Below are 20123 nucleotides of genomic sequence, written 5' to 3' on the forward strand. Positions count from 1 at the left end.
AGCAGAACAGGCTGTTCCTTAAATCATCTATCTGGAGGATGGCTTGCCAGAGAAGCATATATATATATATATTTTTTTTTTTCTGTTGGTATCCAGTTCCAGGCAGCACACATGATTCCCATAACCCTAAGTTAATCATTGACAAGCAAATACATAGGAAAGAGACACAAACAATGACATGTAAACTCAAGCATCAGTTTACTCAGGTGTTTGGAACAGAGAAGCAGGAAAACCCAATTGTCTAATGATCATCTTTTTTTTTTTTTAATTTTTTATTTATTTGAGAGTGACAGACACAGAGAGAAAGACAGATAGAGGGGGAGAGAGAGAATGGGCACGCCAGGGCTTCCAGCCTCAGCAAACGAACTCCAGACGCGTGCGCCCCCTTGTGCATCTGGCTAACATGGGACCTGGGGAACCGAGCCTCGAACCGGGGTCCTTAGGCTTCACAGGCAAGCGCTTAACCGCTAAGCCATCTCTCCAGCCCAATCATCTTTTTTTAAAGAAAATCATTACTGTTTTATAGTTCTATATGTTTTAAATATTTATTTATTTGAGAGAGAGAGAGAGAGAGAGTCATATATAGAGAGAACAGGAGCTTCAGGGCCTCTAGTCACTGTAAACAAACTCCAGACACATGCACCACCTTATGAGTCTGGTTTACGTGGGTACTGGGGATTCGAATCTGGGTCTTTAGGCTTTTCAGGCAAGTGCCTTAACTACTAAGCCATCTTTGCAGCCCACGATCATCTTCTAGGTCTTGGATTCTAAAATGAGGGTGTGGGAAGTTTGTAGTTTCTCCATCTTGCCCATCTTCAGCGGCCTCCATGCAAAGGCTGATGGGAAGCAAACCAGAGTTTGGTGGAGCAAGAGAAGCCTGGGTTCTCACATCCCATTCCCTCACCTTGCAGGGCGTATCTGGCCAAAGAGTATGAGAGAGGGGCCTTGCAAGACGAGGGGCTGAAAGTAGAGTTCCTCCTCTTGTACAGGCCTGAGGCTGTCATACATGCCAAACATGTCTCACTCATCTTCCTGGACAAGTGGACTCTGAGGGTTACTTTTGACTAAGCAAGCAGTATGTTAGGGAGTGCCTGCACATGGTACAGGAATGTTCATGCTACACATGAGCTTCCTTCTGGCACCACCTCTCTGCTTTATACTTCCAGGGATGTGGGCTAACTCCCCCCACCCCACTGAGCTTAGGAGAACACTTTATTTTCTTTTGCGTGCATGCACACGTGTGTGCACGCCGTTGTGTGAATGCCAATGCACACATGTGGGGGGTGTTGGTGTCTCTTGTTGTTTGCTACTGGGGAGGCCATGGACTCTCCTGACTCTGCCTCCCATGACCATAGGTGCAGGAGGGTTTGTGCTGGGCTTTATTTGGGTGCTGTAGATCTGGACTGTGGTTGGTAGGCATCCAGAACAAGTGCCTTTAACCACTGAGCCATCTCCCTACCCCAAGCTGAGTAGAAATTTTAAAATGCTAGTAAGAGTATGATGCTGGTTTGGATCATATAATATCTGCTTCTTCTCCACTCTGCCTTTCTCTTTCAACCAAGGTTGAAAGTTGTTTTCTGGAACATGGTTGACAAAGATTTGTGGGAAGACAGGATAGGTTTAGAATTACATCCCCTCACTCATTTAATGTGTGTGTGTGTGTGTGTGTGTATACATACATACATATATATGTATATACACATACATACATATATAGGTTTTATGAGGTAGGGTCTCACTCTAGCCCAGACTGACCTGGAATTCCCTATGTAGTCTCATGGTGGCCTTGAATGCATGGTGATCCTCCTACCTCTGCCTCCTGAGAGCTGAGATTAAAGGCATATGCCACCACATCCAGCCTTATATTTTATTTTTTTATTATCATTATTATTATTAGTAGTAGTATTTTTGGTTTTTCGAGGTAGGGTCTCACTCTAGCCCAGGCTGACCTGGAATTCATGATGGAGTCTCAGGGTGGCCTCGAACTCACGGCAATCCTCCTACCTCTGCCTCCCGAGTGCTGGGATTAAAGGCGTGCACCACCACGCCCGGCAGTTATATTTTATTTATTTATGAGAGAGAGAGAATAAGTGCACCATGGCCTCCTATCACTGCAAATGAACTCCAGATACATGAGCCATCTTGTGCATCTGGCTTACGTGGGTTCTTTGGAGTTGAATCTAGGTCCTTAGGGCTTTTCAGGCAGGCACCTTAACCACTCTCCAGCCCTCCTAATATATATGTATATATTTTTGATCTGCCAGACAACTGGGAGTCTGACTGTAGGAAGCTGTGTTTTCAGCCTGCTTTGCCTACCCATGACTATTGTTTTTGTTATTACCAAGGACATGTGTGAGGAAAACAAGTCCACTTTTGAGAAGGATAGTTATTTGAAGCTTATAAATTATTTTCACTTGAAGGACTGTGAGATTATAGTAATGTTCTCTAGCAGAAAAGAATTACAAAGGTGCTGATAACAGAAGCAACAACAACAATTAAACCCATATTTCAACCTTCCACAATTTGAGCATCTTACAGAGATTCTCAGCGTGGGCTTTTTTTTTTTTTTTTCTTTCTTAGCATCTGCTTTTTAACTTCAGCAGCACTATGATAGATGGAATTAGTGTGTTTGCAAGGAAGAAGAAGCAAAGAAAAACACAGGCTTTCTGATTTCAAAACACCTTTCAGCAGGGCATGGTGACACACACCTTTAATCCCAGTACTCAGGAGGCAGAGGTAGGAGGATCGCCATGAGTCTGAGGCCACCCTGAGACTACAGAATGAGATCCAGGTTGGCCTGAGCTAGAGCAATACCCTTCCTTGAAAAAGAAAAACAAAAATAAACACATTTCATATTCCAGCTGAGGAAAAACATCACCTTTCACCCTGACATAAGCCAAAAGTAACAACACCACCATCTTAGATGGAAGTTGGTCTTATAAAGCAATAAAACCTTGGTTTCACTACCTAATAAAAATGACCACCCTTCACCCCAGTTGCTTGCTATGCTGATATCTTAAGATAAGTCAAAATTTTGGGAAAGGAAATCATTTGAGAAAGTTGTTTCCAACCACAGATAGACAGGTGTATCTTTGAGAACATTAGTAATGTTTTGGGCCATTTTCTTAAAGTATTTATGGTGGCTTTGTTTGATGAGCCAGTCTTCTGAAGCAGGGCTCCCTTGCACTCTGGACAAGTCAATATTTCCTTCCCTAACTGCTCCTGCATCTAAATTTTCCTTTGTCAGAAGTTAATGCAGCATCAAGCCAACATCTACTCTTTCCTGCTTTAGTCCCAGCATCACCAGTGCACATCCTGGGCTGACACAGTCTGCAGGGTCTGCCCAGCTGTTTACTTACTCTTGTCTTCCACCACCCCTTAAAACATAACCAGCCACCTTCCCTGCCCTGCCCTGCAGTTTCTGCTCACACCACCACTCCAAAGATCCAAAAGAATTTAACATGCCCAGGTTTGGGATTAAAAAACAACTCTGGAGCTGGAGAGACAGCTTAATGGCTAAGGTGTTTGCCTGCAAAGCCAAAAGATCCTGGTTCGATTCTCTAGGACCCACGTAAGCCAGATGCACAAGGGGGTGCATGCGTCTGGAGTGCCTGTGCAGTGGCTGGATGCCATGGCATGCCCATTCTCTCTCTCTCAAGTAAATAATGAAATATGTTAAAAAAAAAAAAATACTCTGATGCCTCAGGCAGGCTCCAGCTGAGGCTAGGGCAGCTCCTTTGTGCTCTCGCCATCTTCTGCTCACCCGTCCTTTTCTAACCCATCCAGGACCAAAGCAGGAAGAGAGGCCTGCGGTAACTATCCGCTGACTATCTGCGCCCTCGCTGTGGATGCGTAGTGACACTCATCTTCACCCAGCTGGCTGTTCTGCCCTCCCGCACCTGCTCAGTGACAGCCCCTCCTCCAGCTGACCCTCCCTTCTAGGTGGCCCCAGGAAATTTCTAGGCATCTTTTGCCCCACCAAACTTGGGCAAGGAAGATGACCCAGCTGCCCAGAACATCTCATGAATCACAAAAGCAGGAAGCACATGTTTCACTCAATTCATGGTGCCCTGAAGGTCCTGACGCTAGGCTTAACATGAAGGAAATGGCAACAGATTTCTCAGAAGACATTTCTTAACTCTTCAACAGTGTCTTATTTCTGAACCTTTTTTTTTTTTTTTTTCAGTGCTGGTGATGGAACACACAGGGTCTCACTTATGCTAGGCAAATGTTCCACCACTGAGCCACACTCCCAACCTTCACATTCTTGAAGTGTCCAGTGTAATCTTAGCTTACTGAAATGTTCTCAGACATCTGTCTACCTTGAGGTTTCTACATGGAGTCTTAGCACTTTACTTCAGAAGTTCACTGAACTTGAAAATGTACAACAGTCAAAAAGTTTAATTGTGTGTTTAATTGATTCACACACAGATTTTTTTTAGGATAAACTGCTAATTTCCAATTCTTTTTCTAAATTTCCAATTCATTTTCTTTTTTTTTTTCTTTTCTAATAGAATAGAACATGAGCATTGGAAGGCTTTTTAGAGACACAGAATTCTAATACCCTCTGTCCAGTGTCCTCTGTAGTCCTGACAGATTACCTAATGTTGGTAAGACCAGTGCTCCTAGGAAGAAATCCATGTCCTGTTTCTCTGCTACCTTTGTCCACTCTCAAATGCTCAACAAGACTCTTTTATGTCAGGTTAACATTTTCTGTTCTTCCCATGGCCTGCTCTCCAGACTCTTTATCTTAGGCAACCTTCTCCTTGAAAGGGTCTCTGTTCTCCATACAGCTGCTACTCAGAATGGAACACAGACTAAAGAGAACTCTGGAAACCTCGGATCCAAATGGAGCAGGTGGTGGTGTCTAAGGACCCAGGTTCAATTCCCAGCTCTCCTATTCAGTGACTATGTGACCATGGGCAAGTATTTCCCCTCTCTGGCCTCACTGTCTTCATCAAATATGGTGACAATTATATTCCTCACCTCATGGGTTATTACCAGCTGTTGAGGTGAAGGTTTGAACACTCCTAACGGCCTAACACTTAACCAACCTCACACAAGTCTGTCAGAAATGCCAAGTCCTTATCAATGGGACCCAAGTCTGCTCTTGAGTCACCACTCAACCTTACCCAGGCTAGTGGTCTCCTGAACCCCCGGGTTTGGTCTTTCACAGCTCATTTTGGTCATTCTAACCTCTCTTTCCATTTCTTTCATGTTTTGAGACAGGGCCTCATTGTATAGCACATGCTGGCATCAAATTTATTATCTTGCTGCCTCAGTTTCCCAAGTGTTATAATTATAGGTGTTCACACTCCACTGTCCTTTACTTTAAAACTAATTCTTTGAACCTCAATGCAGAATTCGCTTTAAACCCTACTGTGAGCCCAGCTTTCTAGCATTATTATCTCTTTTAATACAATACTGGCGTCAGATCATCCTTTCATATCTATAGTTATTGCAGTTCTGACGACATGTTTCTCCTGGCGAGGGCCACTAAGAAGAAGAAAGTATAGAGACAGAGCCTTAGCATGGTTGAGTCTTTTCCCTCCTTGCTTCTCCAAAAGCCATTTCAACGCGTGGTCAATTGTGCACCAAGGGAGGGTGGTGGTCAGAGATCCTGATGCGTAGGTCTGTAAGTCTCTGGTATTGGCAACCTCTGTTTGTCCAAAGGCAGCAGCAATCACCTGGCTCTGAGGACTGAGGGAGACTGTATGTTAGGAAGCACCTAGCCAAGTGACTGTCACCCTGAAGATGTTAAAAAAAAAACAGAAGAGAATAACTTAGAGATGAATTCTGAGCCCTGAAACACTTGGGCATTTGGGGGCCAATAGAAACTGGGAGAGTTAAGAGGATGATGTCACTTGTAAGGCAGAAGGAGACCCCATGTGAGAAGAGTGAGGTCAGCACAGAAGGCTGAGCAGAGGCAGCAGGACTAAGTATGCAAAAGAAGCAGAAACACACACACACACACACACACACTGCACAAACCACCGCTAACTCAGTCTCTCATGATGCACTCTGATGTTTTCGCTTCCCTTCTGTTGAGTTTGTGTTTTTAAAATGCTACTTGCAGCTCACTAAGCTAACATTGTTGCTTTAATGAGTCGCACATTACATTTGCAGAAGCATGCACACAGCCATGCCCATCTAGAGAGTGCTACAAAAGGAAAAGGAGGTAGTTTGCCGTAAAAATTGTCTCCGTAAATGCTTCTCTAGGTGGTCTTGAGCTCTTCTTAAAAGAATTTGTTCTGGAATTTTCCTGGGCTTCCATGTTTCCATCTTTTGAAAAGTCTCCTGGCTCTATTCTCATCTCTCAAACCCGCACAAACGTACTTTGACTTGCTTCTGACACTCCAGTTCAGCTTCTGGATTCAAGTTCCTCCAACGATTTTAAGGCTGGCCTTCCTATTTCCAATGGAAAGACATAGATCGGGAGCAGCTCTGCCTATCTCTGTCACATGGGAATGTCACCTCCTTTCCCACACACTGGACAGTCTTCCTCACTGGGACAGCACTTGTTAAGGGCACTCAGCTCACAGTTGCCTCTCACCTCCCGGACCTGACCCTGGCCGCCCAAGCTCCTGTCCAGCATTTGCTTTTGCTGATGTGCCCACACGATGCATCTACAGGAGCCTAGACTCACTGTACAAATTTGCAGATTTCTACCCCACTGTTAGCTTGGTGGAGTCAGCTTACAAAACGCACTTACTATGCAACAATTTCACCTGTGCACTGGAAATGCTGTTATTTACTTTCACGGGGGCGGGGGATAGTTCTAAATCATTTATATGTGGGCGTTCCTCTCTCTGGCTCCTGGAGTAGCATGGATACTTCCTCCAAGCTCTTTCTTTCTTTCTTTCCCTCTTTCCCTCTCTCTCTCTTTCTTTCTTTCTTTCTTTCTTTCTTTCTTTCTTTCTTTCTTTCTTTCTTTCTTTCTTTCTTTCTTTCTTTCTATCTCAAAACACCCCTGATTGCTTCATTATTACCAGGTTAAGTCAAGTCCAGTGCCTCGGGTTCCATGTCATCTAAAATGCTGTGCAAACCAAAGAGTCAAAACAGGTTTTCTGTGCTGGCTGCTCTTAGAAGGGCCTTCTTCCCCTCAGTATCCAGATTGGGGCTGAAGCGCAGGCAGGAGGGAGTTCGGGTTTCCCTCTAATGCACAAGGTGACTCGCGACAGGTTCTGCAGTCTGAGCCAAGAGAATTATCAAGCTGAGACCGTACCCACTGCAGAAGACTCGCTCACTTCTGAGGCCGGGGGACAACGCCTTTGGCCTGAAGGGGGCAGGTACCTGGCCCGGGAAGAGGGGACAGGGGGCTCTCTCTGTTGCCAGGCGCTGCGGAGGCGGGCGGGCAGGCCCTGACACCTGGAAAGTTTTCTCACCTGCTGGGGGAGCGGTGCGACCCGGCGGCCACAGAGAGGATGCCCGCCTGCGCCCGGGAGCCACCGCACACAGGCTTCCCTGGCACCCGCGCGTCGGCGGGAGGCGGTGGAGGTTTCTAACTTGCGGCGCTGCCCACAAGGCCCACACTCTTCCCTTGGGTACCGTCCAAACCCGGCTCTTCCTTCCCCATCTCATCCCATCACATCCTCCACTCCGCTCCAGTCCCCCATCCCTGCCAGGCTGACACCACCCGCAACCCCTAGCCCGCCGCCCGCGCCCCCTCCGCGCTCCGGCCTCGGACGCCCCATCCCGGCCCAGGTTACCGGCTGGTGCGCCCCGGCCCCGCGGCAGGCTCCGCCCGGTCCAGCTCCGCCGAGATGCGCGAGCAGCGCCGCCGCCTCCGGCCGCCTGCGGCTGGGCGAGATGCTCCGTGCGCCGCGGTGCGGCGGAGACGCGCGCTCGCCACCCGCCGTGGAGGCGGCGTTGGGCACCGAGGCTCCGCACACTCCCACCTCCCGGCTCCCGCTGTCCCAGTGTGGACCCGAACCCACCAAGAGCCCAGGAGAGAAAAGACCTCAGGGGATCCTGACCCCCCTCCAGCCCCCCGCTCTGGAGTGGGTCTCTTAGGCCAACTTTGGGCAGCAGGAGCTCTTGAGCTGAGCAAGAGGGAATGGAGCAACATGAAAGGAATTATCCTCAGCACTGGGCTCAAGTTCAGTAAAGGCATGGTCCTCTATAACCTACGTTGATTTGCTGAAGTCAGCCAGCAAGCAACCGTCCTTCAGACAGGGCCCCAAAGGGATACGACTGGGTAGAAGGAGGCTCAGGTGGGCACGCGTGGCCTCACTCTGACAAGAGAACGTTACGGAGTGGGGGTTCCATGCTAGACACTGGTCTGTACTCTGGGAATCGGCTTCTTAGTGCTTACGTTGAGTACACAGACGAAAACAAAATTCCCGATAAATAAAACTTAGGAGTGCACGAGGTAGAAAGCATCAAGGATAAAACATAACACAGAAAATGAGTAATGTTTGGAGGGAAGGCCACGGCCGGCCACGGAGATGAGAAGGCAGCCTAACTTGAACCTAGGGAGAAAGCACTATGTGCCAGGCCCCGAGAAGCCCCTTAGTGTATGATTAGTAGAGTTGTTTTATTATTATTATTTTTATTTATTATTATTATTATTACTATTGACAACACACAGGTGCTGCATGAGGCAGGTCATACTTCCCTTTCCATATTGCAGATGAGGGCGTTGTAGCTTAGGGAGGTTAAATGAATTGTCCACGGCCATGCTAGTATAGAGGAAAGGTGATCAAGCTCAGGAAATTTGCGTCCCTTGGTTTACTTACAGCCATCCTGCAGGGATTGACACAGCCATCGCGGTACACAGGCTGGCTGGCAGTGATGTAACTCAATCTGGTGGCACCAGGAAAGATTCCTGGAAAAGACATCTATCTGATTCATTGATTATTTTTAAACTAGTTCATTATCACATATAAAGTGAAATATTTTGAAAACTGTCTTGGAAGCATATGGGTACATTCCTCTGCCTCGCTCGCAGGCCATTTAATTCTCAATGACACAATTTAACCATCTGTGGCGAGAGCTGTTTTCCGAGACTCCTCACCGACCCATTCCCGTTGCGCGGTCTTGTTTGGGAGGCTGCGGTCCATCAGGCATGGAGCAGAGTCTGCGCCAGCTGTTGTCAGGGCCCGGTGAAGCTGCACAGAGACATGACAGAATTGCCACAGCCGAGAGGCAGCAGTGTGAACAGGCCAGTCTCCACCTAACTGCTGGCAGGCAGCAGGAGCCTTGTCTTGTTAGAGAGCCAAAGGTTCCTGCGACAGAGAAAATGCAGGTCATTAATAATGAATTTCAGAAATCAAAATTGCACATTCTGGGGGAGCAGCATCTTCAGGAGGCCGGCAATGCTCACGCAGCTCTCCTGGCTGTCTCCACCTGCCCATGGCAGCTTGCACGGCTTCCTCCTTCTCCCAGGGTCAGTACCTTTCCCTCATGGTCCACCTCAAACACTGCTCCCAGGAAGCCTTCCTCATTGCTCAGCTGCAAATGAACTCTTAACCTCAAAGCTGAGAACCTCTCCTACAGCACCTGTTCTTTTCTGCTTCAGTTTAGCACACGCATCTTAACTCCCCTCAGGCTCCTTTGACATGCAGTTTCTCCATAGCTTTCAGCAAAATGTTTGCATCCAGTGGGCATTTGGTGAGCGTAGTTTTATATATATATTTTTAATTTTTATTAGCATTTTCCATGATTATAAAAAAATCCCATGGTAATTATATTTTTGAGATTGGAAAACTGATCTGTGAACCTTGTCCCTGAATTCAGAATACCAGTCACTGACAGAGCTGGGATGTAATCCCAAAATGCATTCTCTTCATTAGGAGCTCATGCCTCCTTGGTTTCATTCATTCACCCAGTTGATCTTTTTAAAAACTTTTTCTAATATTGTAATATTTTGTTTGGAAGGAGAGTAAAAAAGGCAGATAGTGAAAGAGGATGGGCATGCCAGGGCCTCTAACCACCACCTTGTACATCTGGCTTATGTTCCAGGATCCTGGGGAATTGAACTTGTGTCCTTTGGCTTTGCATGAAAGTGCATTAACTGCTAAGCCATTTCTCCAGCCTCTTAAAAACTTTTTTTAAAATGTTTATTGGACTGCAGAGATGGCTTAGTGGTTAAGGTGGTCACCTACAAAGCCAAAGGACCTCTGTTCGATTCCCCAGGGCCCATGTAACCCAGATTCACAAGGAGGCGCATGTGTCTGGAGTTTGTTTGCAGTGGCTGGACCCATTCTCCCTCTCCCTCTCTCTGCCTCTTTCTCTTAAATAAATAAATAAACATAAAGTTTTAAAAATGTTTATTTATTTGCAAGAAGAGAGAGAGAATAGTTGTGTCAGGCTCAGAGGTAGGGGACAGCAAGCTGGAGCTCTTATTTTATGTTCCATAGCCCATGTGACTTCACTTACTGCTAAGCTGTGTACCTCCCCCAACTTATATATCCTGAGTGCAGGCCTATTTGTAAAGAGAACCTTGAAAGAGGTGATTCCGTTAGATGAGGTCATCTGGGTAAGTCCTAATGCTGACAAGTATTCTTATCTGAGAGGAAGAAATTAGCATGCGGGGAAACACCAGGGGCATGTGAGCCCAGAAGGATGACTGTGACAAGACAGTGGCCATCTTCAAGCTGAAGAGCAAGGGTCTGGAACACAGCCTTGAGGAAACCAACCCTGCCAGCACCTTGACCTTGGACTTGTAGTCCCCAGAACAGTTTCATTATTTAAGCTCTGCTGTCTGTGCATTTTGTTATGGCCTGTCTAAGCAGACAAATATGCTCATAAGACACCAGTTCAAAACACAAAGCTCATGTTTTTATGAAATTCAAGGTGGTGACTTAAAAGTTTTAAGTATCACTTGATGATAAAGATCCAATATTTTGTTGTGTTTTCCAAGTACCATTTAAATTGAGATCTGGACATAAGACTGAAAGTGTTCTTTTGTTTCAGGCACCTGAATTGAAGCTCTGGAGTAAGAAAGTAAACAATCATAACACTCATAAATAAGGACTTTTTGTAAACTTGAAAAAAAAAAGTTTTAAGTATCAAGAAACTGGCACCTATAAACATGGAGTCTTCTACCACTATACTGGCATTATACCCATGAAAGCAGTTATTAGGAGTGGGAATGGAGATGTGAATGCAACTTGGGGTGCATGAGTATCGAGGTATAGTTGAAATAGGGCATGGGTGAGACTACTCCAAGGAAACAGAAAGTATAAACAGAGATGATGTCAGAAAGAGCAATTAGAGAAACAGGAGATGAGTAAGAGAAAATAGAACCTGATGGAAAAGTGGATAATACCACTGAGGGGATCAGTTAGCCAAATCAAGAGCAGTTGGTTCCCCACCATGGCTGTGTGCCACTATTGCACTTGTGTGAGCATCACAACAGGTTATTTGCTGCTAAGTAGGTTATACAATGAGTTGCTTGGACAGATAATGGTCTTTTTCCCCCAGCCGCCCATGTAGCACCTTCTGGCACTAGACGTGCTGACTGTCTGGGGACTGACTCTCTTCCAGCCATCGCATTCCATTTTAAGTGTCAACCACATAAGGTGTCTTCAGCAGTAGGGTCTTACCACTAACCTTTGGTGGGTCATCAAGTACTCTGACAGAAATCTGTCTTTCTTTTAGGAAACCTTGTAGGTCTTTCTGATCAAAAGCTTATTATGGATGAAAGCCACATGCTGGTACTGGGAGTTACAGGTCAGTGCCCACTAAGAAAAGGAAGAAAAAGATAACTAATATAAAAGAGTTAGAGAGAAGAGAGACTGAAAGAGAGAGGGAGAGAAGCTGTAGAAGATTAAGGTCAGTCTTCATCATACCCTCTCCAGTGTCTTGTACCTCAGGTGTTTTCTCTAAGGGCCTGGTGAAGGTGCAACCATTTGGTCTGCCTTTTTGAATGTAGAATTTTATGGTACCATTGCTGTTTGGGTCTAGATTTGTGTTTTGCATCCCCTACCTTGCCCTCCCCTCCCTCCCCACCAACCCTATTGTCTAGTCCACGAGATGTTTGCTGGATATGTCAGCATCTTGGATAGATTCAGGTTAGGTGCTGTAGATGAGTGAGACCATGCAGCGATTTTCTTTCTGTGATTAGGTAAGTTCACAGAGAATGATGTGTTCCAGGTTCAACCATTTTTTCTCAAATTTCATTGTGTCATTCTTCCTTACTGCTGTGTAGAATTACATTGTGTAGATATATCACAGCTTAATTATACATTCTTCTAGTGATGGACATCTGGGTTGATTCCAGCTCTTAGCTATTACAAATGGAGCTGCTACAAACACGGTTGAGCAAATCTCTCTGAACTGTGGTTTAAAGATTTTAGGGTATATGCCCAGTAAGTAAGGGAATAACTGGGTCTGTTGGTATTCTATAGTCAGCTTTTTCAGGAGTCTCCATATTGCTTTCCAAAGAGGAAGTACCATCTTACATTCCCACAAACAGTGGATGAGGGTTCCTAATTCTCCACATCCTCGCCAGGACCTATAGCTAGATCTGGGAAACAAGTCAGAACCATTTCCAAACATAAGTCTGCTCTCCATTATCAAGCTACCACCAATCGTGGGCTACAAGTGGGCCTTCACCTATTAAATTCTCTATAAAAAATTAAGGATTATCTCATTTGTCTGATGCTAACTTTACTCTCCATTGGAGAATCTGCTTCTCTTTTTCAGATAGACACAGATCCTAAGGAGAGAACCATCCTATCATACCTCAAAAGGGCTCCAGCTGAAATTAAGAACAATGGGCGAAACAAGCAATGCTGGTGTTCTCTTGGTGAAACGGGCACCAGCACAAGGGTGAAGGAGATTGACACAGAGAACAATCCACTTCTACCAAGTCAGATAACCAGAGACCCAGAGGCCCCCATCACCACCTCACTGAAACAGACCAAAAATGAACCCAACATGGCTCAGGGAAATTTTTCAGAAGAGGAGGCAGAAAGAATGTCAGAGCCACATGTTGGGTCATGATATGCAGAGACATTTCTCCTACCCATAACTGTGGGCTAACTCCACAATGGATGACCCATATACCTCAACAAGGAGGGGCTAGGGGGAGGGGGTAGTACATGGGTGAGCCTAACAATGGTACCAACTTGACTGTATTCACTGAGTACAAAACTAATTAATAAAAAATTTAATAAATTTAAAAAAATAAAAATTAAAAAAATAAATAAAAATAAAAATGAAGAAAGAAAGAAAGAAAGAAAGAAAGAAAGAAAGAAAGAAAGAAAATGGATAATAGTATCTAAGGTCATATGATTAAAAGTTGATGCCCATGGGCCTTAGGATGGTGTTATGTGGTAGAAATCAGTGCCACATTTCTGCTGACAAGGCATAGGTGGTACAATTATAGGCTACTCTTACAAGGATGCTGGGGAGGAGGGAGGGAGGGAGAGAAGGAAGAGAGAGAAGGCCAGGAGACCAGGAGGACTGGTCACCAATACTCAGCTTATTAGAAGTGCCAATGGAAAAATCTGCCAACAAATGTGTCCATTGTTTAGCCTTGGCATAGAGCTGTAACTATTTCTGTCTCTTGACTTTTATCTGAATTTTATAACTAGTTTTATGAGAACAACAACTATTCTGTCTCAGTCCAGCCCCAGGAGAAAGACATGGCTTCCTGTGGTCATAGGAAACATGGTGAACCTGCAGACTGCAGACAGGATGCCGAGTCAATGGCTGTGTTAGTTTCATTGTTTTTACTCATTGGTTTTTTTTTTTTTTTTTTGGTTTTTCGAGGTAGGGTCTCACTCCGGTCTAGGCTGACCTGGAATTAACTCTGTCATCTCAGGGTGGCCTTGAACTCATGGCAATCCTCCTACCTCTGCCTCCCGAGTGCTGGGATTAAAGGCGTGCGCCACCACGCCCTGCCAACTCATTGGTTTTTGATGAGAGAATCAAACATGTTCATGGGTGATGAGGACCCAAAAGGGAAGGAAGAATCTGAAGACAGAGTTGAAAGAGAAAATAATTAATGAAATAAGATACTAGACAAGGGCTGGGGAGATGGCTTAGTAATTAAAAGCACTTAAAATTGAAAATCTGCTGATGCGAGTTCATATATCCAGAGCCCACATAAAGCCAGATGTAAATGGGGAATGCATATATAATCCCAACACACCTACCTCAAAGGAAGGCAAAGTCAATGATATACTAAAGCATGTAGGCCAGCTAGCCTGGAAGGAGAGGTCCAATACCGAGGTTGTCCTTGGACCTCCATGTGCTCCCATACACACATAGAAATGCACCATACATACATACATACATACATACATACATACATATGTACACATACATACAGAAAGATACTAGACAACAGAATAAGAAAAGAAGTCCAGAACATGCTGTGGGAAAAAAACATTCTTTCTGAAATTCATTTGCTTATCCCTTCAGTTTGTATTGACATGTAGAAAATTTTGGGGATAGATACAAAAGAAAGCAAAGACATGTAAAATGCTCTTGTCTACTGCCTCAAGATGATACAGCCTATTAAGAAGTTTTCTGTATGGAAAAAAGAAATACACAGCAGTGAAACACAAGAATGTACTCAAGTTTCTGAATAAACAAGAAGGATTTGGAAACAGAATGAACCTGGAGAAAACCCAGAGGCATTACTGCAGAAGTAGAGAGAAGATGAGGCAAAGGATAGGGAGAAAATAGGGAGGCGTCGGCTCCCATGTGACCTGCTGGCCGTGGGCCACTGGCTGCTCTGAGGATGCCCAAAACAGGGGCTCACCATTGGCTTGAGACATGAGGCGGCATGATTTATTTTTCGATTAATTAGAAACTATGCCAGTGGGCCCAGCCGGAAGCAGTAAATGTGAGACCTGTCCTGGAGGACACACAACAAACACTTAATGTGTCTGGCACAGAAACCTGGCTGCGTTCCAGTGAGCCCAGCAGCAAGGCAAGGGCTGGCTGAACTAAAGGAAATGAGACAGGAAAAACGGGCATTGTTTTCAGATGTTGAGATTCATACACTGGCAAGGTTGCTTTCTTTAGAGAACAGGATGATCTATCATCTATCCAAACCAGAGGCAGAAACACACAGATACATATTCCAGTAGCTAAAGTCACCCAAAGGAGCAAAGTGCCATCCCTTCAAGGACACAGTTTGGCCCTGCTCCATTGGGCCTCAGCAGCCTGGGAGGCTGAGCGCTCCAGAGCCGGAAGCCTCGGAAGGGCCAGGCAGCACCCCAGCCTCCCAGCTCTGCCGTCCTCTTCTGACAGTAGCTGTTTCCACCTCCTCTTTTCCTACTTATTTTGAATGTTGTCCATTACTATACTCCCCCCCACACACACTTTTTAGACCTAAATGGATTTCATTTGCTTTGTTTTGGATTCCTGTGGCCAATCATTCCTGCATGTGTGTACAAAGCTCTCATTCCATGAATCAAACACCAGGGCCGTGCTCCGCCCCGCACAGGTTTATGCACAAGCCTCTTCTCACGACGTGCACCCCACTCCTGCCCTTCTAGTGTCTGAGCATTTTCTCCGAGCTTCTCCCCTACTTCTACCACTATTGTTTGGGTAAACCTACAACCTTAATGACATCCACCCACTGAGTGTGGGTGGCATCAGGCAGACAAAACAGCTAATGTGTTTTCATTCATGCTTCACATTCAGTCAGCAAGAGGGCATTTAAAGCCATGTAGAAATGTCAAGTAGAATACATTTTACTCAGAGAGATAGATAGATAGATTGACAGATAGATGGTAGATAGATAGATGGTAGATTGATAGATAATAGATAGATAGATAGTAGATAGATAATAGATAGGGAATAAACATAGGGATCAAATGTAGCAGTTCTATACTTTAACTACGTATCTTTTTCTCTCAAAATCAAATTGACGCATTTTTAGAGTGAATTTCTGGTGGCATCCTGAATCTACTATCACACAGTATCAAGGAAGCTTCAGTTTATTGGCTCTGGGCTCCTTCACTTTCTGATACAAATGAAAAACAGACCAAGCTTACCCTGGTTTTTTGCCCCTTGTTAGGAATTAAATGGTATCACAGTCAACATAAGACATGCTAACCTATTCCGCCTATTCCGTAATGATATCGGCAGTTACAGCTTATGCGGATGTTGTGCCACAAGGGTTCAAATCTCCTCTCTTCTTCACATGCCAACAGACTTGCACAGTGACCCCTAGCAATGAGATGATGAGATCTTTATCTCCAGCTGCCCTGCTCTTCCAGCACAAGCCACTTTCCTTTCTTGGTCCCTGACCTCATTTTCCTGTAGGCACATTACTCTTGCCGCCACCCTCACCAGAATATTCCATCCTCACTTTCCAATCCAGCAATGCACCTTTGCAGTTTTCCACGTAAACTGACCTAACTGAAATCTCCAAATGCCACCCACAGAATAAAGCCAAAGCCACCATGGGCTGCCTTCAGGCTCCTTAGAGCTGCAGGCAGGTCTAGAAGGGATCCAGTTCCCTTCGCATGCTCCTTGAGTTTCCCTCGCTTTAGGCCACCACTCAGCAGACAGGCTGGCCCTAGTGAATCTGGCTTGGGAGGTTTCTCTGCTCTCTGTCCGAGTCCTGCCACCCTCAAGATCTCATTTTTTTTTTATTAGTTTTCTTTTCAGCAAATACAGGCAGTTTGGTACCATTATTAGGCTCATCCGTGACCTACCCCTCCCAATGGCCCCTCCTTGTTGATGTAAATGGGTCGTGCATTGTGGAGTTAGCCCACAGTTATTGGTACGATAAATGTCTCTGCATATCATGACCCAATATGTGACTCTGACATTCTTTCTGCCCCCTCTTCCGCAAAATTTCCCTGAGCCATGTCGGGTTCATTTTTGGTCTGCTTCAGTGCTGAGGTGTTGGGGGCCTCTGAGGCTCTGGCTCTCTGGTTTGGTAGGAGTTGATTTTTGTCTGTGTTGATCTCCTTCCCCCTTGTGCTGGTATCCGGTTCATCAGGAAAACAGCACCCTTGCTTGTTTCGCCAATTTTCCTTAGTTTCAGTCGGGCCCCTTTTGAGGTATGTTGGGGCAGCTCTCGCCTCAGGATCTGCATCTATCTGAAAAAGAGAAGCAGATTCTCCAACGGAGAGTAAGTTAGTAGTTAGATGGTTCAAATTTTCACGCAGTGCGTACGCGCGCACACACACACAAGCTTTAAGTTACAGTTAACTTGGTGTAGAAGAAGCCAATAATAGTCAGAGGCACTGGTACTTCATGCTATGCCAAGAGCTTTGCATCAATGACATTCAGTCCTTAAAACAACATTACCCCTTTACTCAGATCAAAGCTTGACAAGGATCGGCACGTGTGCTCTCGCGAGATGCTCCTCACAGTCTCAGCCCCTCCAGAACTCCTATCTCTGCCTGCAGACACTGGATGTGAAGGAGATGGGTAAGGAGGAGGAGCGAGAGGGGACTGGGTGTTGAAATCTCAGAAAGAAGTGTTGACAAAAATATGCACACATTTAAAGTTTTAGGCAATATCAACATTGAGAAGAGAAGCATCTCTTCCTAGCCAGAGCTTCCCAGTATGGCCAGTGTGTCACAGCACTTCTGGGCTGTGGTAAGGTAGGATTATTTACACAGTACTTACACAGGACTCAATAGCACATATAAGTTTGAATACTGATTTTTGTTTCATGTAATTTGACTACCCTGTAGGCATTTTTTATTATGTAATCTCTGTAAGTATCAGATTTCTTTTCTTTTTCTTTTGAAATAAGGTCTTGCTATTTAACCCAAGCTGGCCTCAATCTTTCAGTTCTCCTGCTTCAGCCTCTCCAGGACTGGAATTACAGGTGTGTACACCAGCCTCAGCAACCAACTTTTTAAAAAATATTTTTATTTATTTGTTTGTTTGTTTGTTTGTTTGTTTGACAGAGAAAGAGGGAGGCAGAGAGAGAGAGAGAGAGATCGAAAATGGGCATGCCTGGGCCTCCAGCCACTGCAAATGAACTCCAGATGCATGCGCCCCTTGTGCAGTTGGCTAACATGGATCCTGGGGAATCGAACCTAGGTCCTTTAGCTTTGCAGGCAAATGCCTTAAGTACTAAGCCATCCCTCCAGCCCAGCAACCAACTTTTAAGAGTGATAATATTTCATTGAGCAGGTGCCACAATTTACTTAGCATTCTCATTGTTGATTGAAATTTAGGAAAATTCCAGAGTTTTTTTTCTACTATACGCATTGATAAAATGATAAATTTATCTTATATCCTGACAAATATGACAAAATACAAAGTAATTATTCTGTTTCCTTAATATTCTTTTTATTGTTGTTGGTATTTTTCAGATGTCTACCTACAGATGGGGCCAGCAGTGTCCACCTTTGCAAACAAGAGCCTGCTATGCCCAACTAAGGAAACGTACTAGTGAAAGTTTGTTTACCCAATTAACAAGAAATATTTTCTTATGAGCAAGAAATATAGCCAGCAGTGTCTGAAGTTTATAAATGAGAAATCACTCCATTTAGTCTAGACAGGTGAAATCTGAGTGTAGTGAAAGGTGTCAACTGTCTTCAAATTCTCTCACTGGGAAGACTTGCCCAGTGGCTATACAGGTGGAGGCAGGTTTCAGATGAGTTGAGGGGACCTCCTGCCAGGTGGCACAAAAAGCACCTTCCTGGCAGCTGTGATCTGGAGAAGCCTGTGGAAGAACAGAGTGAAGGGCCTTCAAGCCACCCTGCAGGCATGGCCTCGCGCTCTTTTTTTTTTTTTTCTTTTTTCAGATTTTAAAACTAATTTTATTTGGTAACTGTGTGTTTGTGTGCATATCTTTGCTCAGGAAATTTGAATTATTCTCTCTTTCAATCTCTCTTTCTCTAATATACTGAGTACAATGAATAAAGGAAACAAGAGGTTTTTCTGTACTCATATTTTTATGCTTGCCCACTTGGTAACCAAGCGTGAGAAGCACAGTACAAGGATCACATGTATAGGTCACGTTTTAGAAAACCTGCAACATTATTACTTCACGTATTCTGTGCCCCTTCTCCTCTATTTACCCAATTATTTGTTTATATAAATAAGCTTATCTATATAAAATAATTGGGTCTACATCTATATTACCATTTATGGACATTCTATTTCCTTTTGATTCATTTCAGCTTCCACTAGTTTATTATTATTATTATTATTATTATTAACATATTTCATATAGATGCATCATGTGTTGGTGCCCTCTTTATCCTCATCCCTGACCCCATTCAGTTTTTGTTTGGAATAATTCCATTGACAATGCTCACTCACTCAAACTTTCTTCAAACCAATGTAACCTATTTGTATTTGCTCTCTTGAAGGTTGCCTCCTGCCTGGAGACAGTGACTCTAGGAGCCATATGAAAATGAATCTTAGTAATAATAATAATAAAGGATCTGTTCTTTTGTAAAATAGGAAATTACCATATTAATAACCATGGCTTTTGAATTGTTTGAGTAAAAAGGTCAAGTTGGTTTATCATATTATCATGGCATGTATTCATTCAACAACTATAGCCCTTGTAAATATCACAATGCCAGCCATCATTTCAGATGACAGCAATTCAGGAGTGAGCAATGCGGACAAAATCCCCTGCCCCTGAGCAGCTGCTGCACACCTGACACATTCTTCAGAAATCTTTCTCGAGTATTTTCTCATGATTAGTGCCTGGGGTCAGCAGGATGGCTGTCAGCCCTGCCATGGATAGCCTAGGTGTGGAGAGGCTCACTGACTTGCATGAGGACACATAGTGAATGAGGGAAGCAGAGAAAAGAAGCTGGTCCTGCTGCCCTCCTCCCCAGTGCTCCAGGCCAGCCATGTGTCCTGACCAGTAACCCTGCACATGGGGAGGAGCTGTTTCCTACAGTTCTACTTCTGATTTTTCTGAAAACTTACTTTTCATGTTGCAAATGGTTCAAGCTTCAGAAGACACGATAGTTACAAGCCTAATATATGATTATGTCTAAGCCATTAGGTTCCCAAAGTCAGACTCTATATCCAACTCGTTTTTTGAAAATTGCTGGCCTGGAACATAGCACATGCTTTATTGTGGAAGCTAGTGTTTCTCAATAGATAACATCACTTATAAAAGCCAATATGGGGCTGGAGAGATGGTTTAGCAGTTAAGGTACTTGCCTGAGAAGCCCAAGGATCCACATAAATGAGATGCAGCACAAGGTGGCACATGC

The 20123-nt window shown here is 44.6% G+C and overlaps 1 protein-coding gene across 1 annotated transcript in view; it reads right to left on the reverse strand.

Annotated features, from left to right (window-relative positions):
• Positions 1–7776, reverse strand: part of Mrap2 (melanocortin 2 receptor accessory protein 2) — a 52486-nt gene extending 44710 nt beyond the window's left edge. The window contains exon 1 of the mRNA XM_004660463.2: positions 7710–7776. The gene's annotated coding sequence lies outside the window, so the exon portion shown is untranslated. The remainder of the gene's footprint in view (positions 1–7709) is intronic.
• Between the last annotated feature and the right edge of the window lie 12347 nt (positions 7777–20123).

Source organism: Jaculus jaculus, chromosome 10 (assembly GCF_020740685.1).
Source record: "Jaculus jaculus isolate mJacJac1 chromosome 10, mJacJac1.mat.Y.cur, whole genome shotgun sequence".
Lineage (NCBI taxonomy): Eukaryota > Metazoa > Chordata > Mammalia > Rodentia > Dipodidae > Jaculus > Jaculus jaculus.